Raw genomic sequence first — 10,131 nt, forward strand, 5'->3', positions numbered from 1 at the left:
CCCACTGTGCCCTGCTTTCTGCCAGTCAAAGGGTAAGGGACTGCAGGCTGTGGCACAGACAGGAGGCTGCCACTGCCCCACATGAACCCATGGGTGCAAACACTGTGGGATAGAAAGTAGCCCCTCCTTCCCCTCCAGCCCAGGTAACCAAAGTGACTCACAGCAGCAGTATTTCATATATGGTACAGGCCCATGGATTCCCCATACCCAGCTCCAGCAGCTCCCTCCATGACAGATTGTGAGCAAGGTGCAGTGCCATTCCCCTGCCCATGGGGGATGCTCACACCCAGACAGGCAGACACCAGCATGCACAATCTCCTGGTTATGCTAAAAAAGATTTTTTTTTTTTAATGTTAACTTATCAAAAATACACTAGAGAAAAGCAAAACAGCATGGATGTTACCCCCTACTAATGAGGCACTAATGCATAATTATTATAATACACAAGCTTCTCTCCACAGAGGAATATTTATAAACACTGAAACAGTTGAATTTGCACTGGAGTCACATGCAGAAATTGTTTCTCTCCTGCAGTTGGTGGGTTTGGTTTGTGGGGTTTTTTTCTTACTGTAGCAATATTTAATGCATCTCATAAGCTATATGCAGTTATTTGAAATCTTGAACAAACCTGGGCCTTTTCTACTTGCTGTCCTAAACGAGAAGGTAAGGAGAAAACACTAACTAACAACTAAGAACACACGCTTTAGGAGGCAACAGCAATGGAGCTGTGGAGGATGACCTGACATGAGGTGTGACTGAAAGGCAAACAGGAATCCAAAAATTACATTGATATCTCCCACTCCCTATTGTCTCTTTCCCATGCCTAGACATTGCTCGTGGCAAACACAAGCAAGACCCCTGCATGATGAACCCCATTAGAGGCACCTCCCACCAGCCGAAGTCCACTTCCCAGGAAAGGGATGGAGGTGGATAGTCTCTGCTCTCCTCTGTGGGGCAGGAGCAGCTGTGGCTGTCTGCCAGGGCAGCCAGACACCTGTCCTTGCAGTACAACCTCACTGTCCTGTTTCCTCCAGCTTGGCAGTCAGGACTGCAGTCCCAGCAGGTGGTGGGGGTCTCCACTACAGGCACAGAAGTATTCCCAGGGCCAGGCAACGCAGGACAACAGCAGGAGCAAACCGAGACAGTCCCCCACACTGCACTAGCACCACTGGCAAGCCTGCCTGCATCTGGGTGGAGTTTGAGCCCAACTGCATGGCTAATTAAAAATAAATCGCCATAAATACTAAAATGTTATTTAAAGATCCCAGTAGAGGACCCAAGCTCCACCCAGAGTCAGAAGAGAGGATCGAGCTGCATGCCAATTAAAGCTGAATATTAATAAATTGCAGTATATCAAAGCAGAAGAGTAACACCCAGCCCACTTCTAGTGCAGTTATCCTCCATACCTTAATTTTGTAATAAAGTTCACCATACTAAAACCCAAACTCATTTAAATGGGTTTAGCTTACAAATCACACTAAATAGTATTGCCTGGGAAAACATAACAAGGGGAATGAAATTAGGGGTATAAAAAGCCCTCGTGGGCTTTAAACCACTATATATTTTTCTGCTGCCTAGATGTGCTGTACATGAGGAAACATTCTCCATCACCTTGACAGCATGCTTCCTTTCTGTATACTGGAGTTTATTTACCTGAATTATTAATGCTGCTTTTGTTTGTAGCTATATCTTAATTTTCTTCTTTTCATTCACTTGTCATGATTGTTTTGATTCACATCCCAGGATGATGCAGAAAATATTTCCCTTAGAAACAACTGTGGTGTCACCAATATTTTTGTTCTGTTAACAGATTATTCTGTCTTCACAGCAAAACCAGATCATTTCATTTTTTTTCATGAAAACTGTCAATCACTGAGATCATGCTTTAAATGTATTGAGTGGATAAAAGACAGAATTTAAACTACGTATTATATGTCAGCAGAGAGCACCAAGTGCCCTGCAAACGGAGAAAGCAGACAATTCTCTCCTCCTTCTAAATGAAAATGGCCCACAGCAGCAAACTTGGTATCCTTAAATGATTAGTAATGTTTATGACAAAATTCTTTTGCATGTGATGTGGAGTAATGCAGCTGCATGAGTGTATTTACTATTTGTGAAAAGAAGCAGAAAGAAACCCTGTGGATTTCATTATGCTTTCAGTCTTATTTGTTGTTTCTTCTGCCCAGGCTAAGAATCCAGTAAGCAGAAAAATACATTTGTGTTTGAATTATGTTGTTTTATACAATAAGAGCTGATAAAAATTAAGGTGAAGGATTGTAGTAATTAAAAAAAATGTCAAAAGAATGTCCATTCATTTTATAGCACAGAAACAAAAAAAGAGTGGAAAGTTTTTCTATTTAAAAAAATATACATTATTTTAAAACATATTTTAAAGTTTCTCTTTACAGAGCAGAGTAGAAAGACCACTCTGCTCACCTAGAAATTACCTGGAACTCTTTTCTCTCTTTTTTTTTTCCTCCCTTTTTATTTTCTTAAAGTATAATGTCTACCCAACTTGTACACAAAAATCCAAAAATAGTTTCCTGAACACACAATATGGGGAGATCACATGTACAAACAGCACAAAATTTCAAACAGACTAGGCTCATTGGAAAAAAAAAAAAAAAAGAAAGAAAGAAAAAAAAAGAGAGAAAAAAACAAACTTTTTTTTTATTTTCCTTTGATTTCTTTCAGAAGAATAAAATGAAAGGGACAGTGATACATATTTTAAGCCCTGTGAATTCACAATGGGGCTTTAGAATAAAGAGGTAAAAACCTTTGAACTAAACAAAGGTCCATCACAGTGCACTTCTTTTTCACAAGCACCTTATAAAGGAAATTATGCCAGAGAGAGAGTCCAGCTGGATTTTACCACTACACCTCTCCTTCACAACACCCCAGCATCCTTCCCAGTCCCTATCAATCTCCTGTATGCCATGTCATTGACTCCTCTTGGACTCGATCTCTTATCTCATAGAGCTGGTTTCTAGTCGAATGCCCTGTGAAAGTATCCACTCATGAGCTTACATCTGAGTATCTCTTTGTACTAACCAAAGCCTATAGTCTAGCAGGCTGCATTAACTTGATTAAAGTGGGACCATAGACAGTTACTTAGGCTCTTACTTTGCTCTTAGATTAAAGACAAGAAAGCCTCCTTCTCTCAAGGTTTTTTTGCAAAACTGCAACTCTCAAAAGGGTCAGCAAAAGACAAAGGCTCTTATAACAGAAGGAAAGAGGCTTTTATAACAAATGATTTCTAATTGCTCCTTTGTTCCAAAAAGACAGCAGTTATACCAGCTGAAACATAACAAGCCATCAGCATTTCTTGATGGAAAGCTTGTACACAGAGCTGCAAAGAAAGAGCTTTCCATAAGTTCCAATGATTTTGAAAACATTATTTCCTTGTAAATAACACACCATTTAATCCACTTAAACCCAGAAGAGAAGTGCATATGACTGGCTGTGCATAATAGTCTATTTTCACTAGCAGACTGTAGAGCTGCTTGTGAATTCCTTCCATCTCATCTCTAAGGAAAAAGAGAGGGTAAGTGCTCAGCCATGGGGTTTGCCCCCATGTACAACATTTCATATTGCTTACTGAATAAATTCTAATGAGGGAATCAGTGGGCTAGATTCTGATCTAATGCCACAGATTGGATTGTTTCAATTTTATAGATGAGCAAGAGATACAAATAATTGCAATAACCAGGCTCATACTTGCAGCAGATAACTGTAAAAACAGTCAGCTTTGAAAAAGCAATCACTCCTCATGCTTAGCTCCTAACTGCAGTGACACTTCTGCAGAACAGAGTTACATACTTTTTGAACATAGAGTTCATTCAGCCACCACTGTGGCTGTGCTAGTCACACAGGTCCTGCTCAGGCCACTTCACTCTGCTTGATTCACATTCTGAGCTGGGCTTTATGAGCACGTCACTCTTACTGAGAGTGCAAGCAGCATCCACAAGTCCAAGACTAGAGCCACAAAGCTGGGAAACAGTTTTAGTTCCAGCCTGACATGCTGAGCTGTATGTGGGTAATATGAACAGAGAAAGAAGGGTGTCAATAGCATACAGTGTAGGATCTGCAGAGGGAGGGAAAGCATCACCAGTGCCACACTCACCAGGAAGGGGCTGTGCCTCACAGGTTTTAATTGAGGGTTTAATTTAACCCAGAGATGCGGGTTCCATTCTCGTGTATTTTTGGTGCCATAATCAGCAGTGACATCGCAAAAGGTATGTGGGTGTGTGAGGACACACAGCTCCTTATGTGCGTTGAAAATTCCAAGTACCTTGAACTTAAAAATGCATTTGTCTTTAAACCTTGGCGGAAGCAAGGCCAGCAGAAGAAATGCTGGATCAGGGCCCTCCTTACCTCTGAAGTACAAGGCTACCTTCTTTATACTGTGCTTGGTCAGCTTTCTACCTGGAAGGAGTCTCTGTCTGCCAGTGTCCAAAGGTGCTGCCATAATGCCAGAGCCCTCCTTCTTTGTTAAAAGAAAGAAATAATCCTCCTTACACAATCACTCTTCCTGGGTGAGTGATTCCTTCTGCTCCACCTGGGTGAGCCCCTGCCGCTCCTTAGCCATCACAGCAGCCTCTCTACTTCCCTTCCTCCGAAGAGGGAGGCAAAGTGATTTTCTGGGGCAGAAGCTATATGGCTACTCTGTAAAGTGCTGTGGATACTTTATTACAAGAGGAATAATAATTACTGATAGAATATAACATTAACAATAAAAGAGCTAACAGCATTTCTTGGAAGAGAAAAAAAAAAACAGAAGAAGAAAGGAAACAGAAAACTATTTTCCCCTTAGAAAAACAACAACAAAAAAACCACACACAAAAAAAAAAAAAACCCAGAACATTGATTACTCTTAAAGGGACCCTCTCAACTTCCCTTTGAGGACTCCCATTGATCTCAGATCTGTTTTCCCTCACAGGCAAAAAAGATAAGTATTCTCTTGCCATTCTCCTTTCTTCAGCAGACTGGACTAACAGGGAGATTTTAATTTCAAATATACATGTAGCTATGATATACTCTGGATTCAGCTTCTGCCCCTCTGTATGTGCACTTTAAACAACAGCCTTTCTTTAGATCGAGGTATGGAAACAGAATGGTGATGGTAGTGTCCCCTTTGCCACACACAGGACTTCTACATGTACCCAAGAGCCTACATGCACTCAAAGAGTGCAAAAGTGAAACCTCCTTCAGGAAATTAGTTCAAATGGTGTCTATGCTTTTGGGACTTTTAGGGTTAAGAGTAGCATGGATATAGGCTAAAGTCAAAATTGCCAGTGAGAGAGACACAGAGATCACAATATTCTTTAATTCTATTTGACAAAAAATAGAGGAACATGAATATATAGATGTCATGGGTTCAGCTGAATCTGCTGATGATATTCAATACCATGCTGCCACCATGCCAGCTTCAAAGTTACAGTTCTGGCTGGAGCAAAGAGTCATGGATGCTTGAAGTTTACCTTGTAACATGAGAGGCTTCCTGTTCCAGTTTCTGGGTTTTGGGGTGTTGGTCTTTTCCACTGGGTTGGCTTCTACGTGCTTGGGTTTGGGGAGCCATTTTATTGCTGGCTTCTGCATTTTGCTGTGCTTTTCTGCAGATGGGCTAAGGTAATTGTGCATTGTGTCATTTCCAGTAAAACTCTTTATCACAACTCAGAGGTTGGGTTTGGGGTTTTGTTTAGAGTTTTCTTTGGGTTTTTTGTTGTTGGTGATGTGGGGTTGGGGTTTTGTGTGCGTGTATGTCACTTTCCCTCCTGTCTGTGTGGGAAGAGAAGGCTGTGTTAGCCCAGGACAGTCCACATTTGGTGACCAACATGCAGCTTAAAAAGCAGGCTCTCCTAACTAAGACAGTCAGTTTTGGCAAGAGACAAAAGGGTTGAGATAACGAGAAGCAAAATAACAAAAGGATTCAATTTAGGCTTGAGGCCTGTTGAAAGAGTTTTCTATACACATTTCTTTTCCCCCATGGTATATTTGATATGTTGATGCATTTGTTTCCTGTGGACAGCTGGGCACTATGTTCTGGGGTCCTGTATGTGCTCTCTGTGGTGATACCACCTCAGGGGAACAGCTTAGAGCTGTGCTGTTGCTATACTGGTGGGGCAGATTTTGTCCAGAGCAATACAGGTCTCTCCCAAGAATATCACCTGGAGGTCCACCACAAGGCTGGATAATTATGAGTGGCAGGGTGAGTGGAAGACAATGGGCAAGTACCCAGGCCAATGGTCCCCTTCTGTGGTTTGGAATTTCACCCTGAGCAAGTGCAAAGTCCTGACAAGGAGGTGAAACCTTTGGAAAAATTCTGTTGTCAGCCCAGAAGCTCCTGAGAGATACAAATCACTGCAGTGTGTCAGGGCCTGGCCTATGCCTATCAAGCCCTTCTCATCACTGTTCAGAGTGCTCAGGAGCAAGAGAAAGTCTCCAGGCCTACAGACAGACCAACAGGTATGGCAGCTGTACCAGAGAACCAGCCTGTGCTGATATCAGCTGCCCCTGTAAGGAAAAAGAAATATACAAGGAAAGCAACTCATCTGGTAAAGATGAGGATGAATTAAGGTCATGATGGGAACAGGAGGAAGAGCCAAGGGTGGTCACTCAGTCTTTATCTCTGGCTTTGGAAAATGGCCAAGGACAAATGTTGGAAATGACTTGCAGGCTCCAGCAATGCAAGGGAAGACTCTAATCCTCATAGCTCCTCTTCTGTACACTGAACAGCACTGAGAAGAGCTCCTGTTAACCCAGAACAACAGACTTACATATTTAGGATTCTTATCTAACAGCTGCTGCTAAAACAGAATTTCTACTACAAGCAAAAAGTTGGAGGGTTTTAGTCAGTGTTTTGTTAATTTAGCAACTCTCAATTTCATCACAGACTGCATCCCCTGGAGCTCCTCTGACAGAAATCTCACATTATTGGGATGATTTATCTGCTTACAACTTAAAGAAACTTACAGCAATGGTGACTGACTAAAGACAAATGCCTCTGAGAGTATCAGAAAGAAAGCAAGAGGGTGTGTGTGAGAGCCTTTCACTTTCTCATATGAGTAAAGGGAGAATAATTATACCTGGCAGTTTTGTGGCAAGTGGAGTCAAGGCCTCTGGTGTTAGGCTTGAGCCCCCTCATTTTCCCCACATTTCTTCTTTCCTTCTACCTCTTTCCCTTTGTGGTGGGTTGGAAATTCCCCCCTGACATTAACTATGCCAGACCAACTCAGTGGAAGCAAATGAAAGCTATATTTACAAGCAAAACTACGATCTACAATTAAATGCAATGAATAAGTACAAAACATACAGTATTTACAATATTTACAGATATTTACAATTAACAAGCAACACAAGGACCCCCTTGGTCTTTGAAGGTGCAACAGCTTCTCCCTCCCTGCATCCCCCCTTACCCCCTTGTACAAAAGGGACCATAAACAGAAGCAGGGATATTAGACTTAGTCAAAATAAAAGCAATGCAGCCAAGGTCAGTAAAGCCAGTTAGCATCTCCTCAGAGCAAAGAAACAAGAAGAGAGCCAGAAATTCTTTTGAGAACCAAATCTTACGGTAGATATTTCTCCAACAGAATTGTTTAGAATAATCATTGTTTTCCCTTTTACACCCAATAGTGATTTATTTACACTTCACTGTTCAAGAGCTGTGAAAAATTTTAAAGGCATAGTCTAAAACTACCACACCCTTGCTATGTGTAGATACCATAGCAACATGGAAAACCTACACTGATTCTTATGGAGTCTTTTTAAGCATACACATACTAACAAAAAAGGACTCTTTAAAAGTATCGTTTTGGGGCAGTACCAACAGAAAATAAAAAATTATTGTTAATGCCGGGCTGAACCAAGGGAGCATTAGGTGGCTTCTCTCACAAACACAAGGTAGGTGCCAGAGACACATTATCTTAGAAATTCTACCCAGAGACCCTCCAAAGCTACCAGTTTCTCACAGCTCCACAGGGCTGTCCACAGAGGTAGACTGTATGATCATACCTTGAAGATGAATTGCAGCAGTACATTCCTGTCCTGCACCCATTATGGACATCACAATCCCTGATGTGGTAAAGGAAAGAGTCAGATTGATTCAGGAGCATTTATGTGGAGTGCTCATCAAGCCCATTTACATTCTTTAATTGCTAACTGCTCCCACCTGGCTCACCCAAGGCACCCTGGGACAACCTTATTTTTAACCCTTGCAGTTTCACATCAGACCTTCTGCTCTAGCAGCATAGCTGTGAGTCACTGGGGTGCAAGTGGGGAGCTCTGCATTACCCCTTTCCTACGAGGAGAGCTGAAATGGGGCTACTGGGTCAGTGGCAGTGTACAGGTGGGAATTCTAGTTGGGCTGATCAGGGACATTAAGGCCTGCTGATGCCCCCAGGGCCCTGACATGATCTTGCCTTGGTTTAGGGGTCCTACTCCTGACAGCATATTTGCCCTCTCAGTGAGGGGTGTGGAGATCCAACTCTCCAGACCTCTTTGCCGGTGTTCTCCAAAGCCTCCAAATTAACACCTAAGACAAATCACATGTGCACCGCGCCCACACAGATGCACCTGCCAGGGTCTTTCTTCAGACACCTGAAGTCCTTGGTCAAGGGTGAGTTGGTGGAACTCCAGTCTTCTTCTTTTCAGAGCTGCTATCTCAGGCCAGCTTGCCTACCATAGCCTGGTTTGGGTGGCCAGGAAACACCGCCAGCACCCACACTGGGTCCCCCCATCACATACCTGAAAACTGCTACCATTGTTTGAGAGCTCCAGCAATACCCTGCAGCTGAGGAAGAAGCTTTAGCCAAGAGGCCCAGGGGGAAGCTGCGCACAGAGACAGAGGAAAATTTGGGCTAGAAAGTACTAGCGGAGATCGTCTGTCCCAATCCCGCTCCACCCTGAGCAGAGTTAGCCCATATCCTGATACACCTCCCACAGGACTTCTAATCCTGCTACCACCGAAGCTCAGACAGACCTAGGCATTTCACAAGTGAAAAAAAAAAAAAAAAACAACACGCTTTTCATAGCTGCATAATTCACCTATTTATTTTGGCTTTCACACCTTCCTGCCTAAATCTGCTGTGAAGGCAGCAGAGCTGGTACACATCATTTTAGTGAACTGGGTGCCCAGGTTTTATTTTAGTCTGAAAGCAAAGTGATGATACACACATATGTGTAATGTAGCACAAAGGCATGTTTACTGAAGCATGCCACCACGATGCTCCAGTTAAAAAAAAAAAATAACAAGCAATAAATCTGTTTCATCCCCAGCCATACATCAGAAACCATATCTAGCTGTTATTTAGATCATGACCAGAGCAGCACTTTTGGGTAGATGGAGATTTGCATTTCAGTCCTCTCATGTCTCCACAGTGGTGGAAGGGCAGGATTTTAAAACTGTGTGGGCATGTATGCTTAGATTATGTGTGTGCATATAGGTAGGTTGGGGGGGGAGGGGGTGTACATGCTGAGTATAGGCTTTAAATACTGTTTTCTAACATTTCTTTTAGTTTACAGTGAGTGAGAATGAGATTTGAGAAGCAAGGGCTGAGAGTGAAGTTGTTCCTCAACAGACACTCCTGTAAATATGTTACTTTAAAAAGAAGATGAGAAAAAAAAAGAAACCAAACACACACACAAACAAACACAACCCTTTCCATCTCTACCAGTGAAATGGCTACAAATGGGCTGCCATTAACTTTTGTTACTTGAGTAGGTGCCTGTAAAGGGCCAGGTGGTGTTTATGCAGATGAATGAGCATGTTACAATGTGTTCTTCCTTTTGGATAAAACATTAGCGTATCAGATGTGACAAATCAGATGTTCATCTTCCGCACTTCTGCATTATTTTACATTGAGAATTAGATAATGTGCTGGCTTAGCTTTTTACTTCAGGTTTTTTTGTTGTTGTTGTTGGGGTTTTTTCCTTCCACCCCCCACCCCCCTTCCTCTTCTTGAGAATAATTTCATATATAAAGTTCTCCAAAAGCTCTGCATAATCATAGTCTCACTGTATGCCTAACCAGTGAGGTATTATGGTAATTGTGTGTTTCCAGGTAGCGGGCTTTGCATTAGATGAAAGTATACATTGTTTCACATGCTGCATAATTATTGTGAAACAGATACAATG

Source organism: Indicator indicator, chromosome 10 (assembly GCF_027791375.1).
Source record: "Indicator indicator isolate 239-I01 chromosome 10, UM_Iind_1.1, whole genome shotgun sequence".
In the NCBI taxonomy this organism is placed as follows: Eukaryota; Metazoa; Chordata; class Aves; order Piciformes; family Indicatoridae; genus Indicator; species Indicator indicator.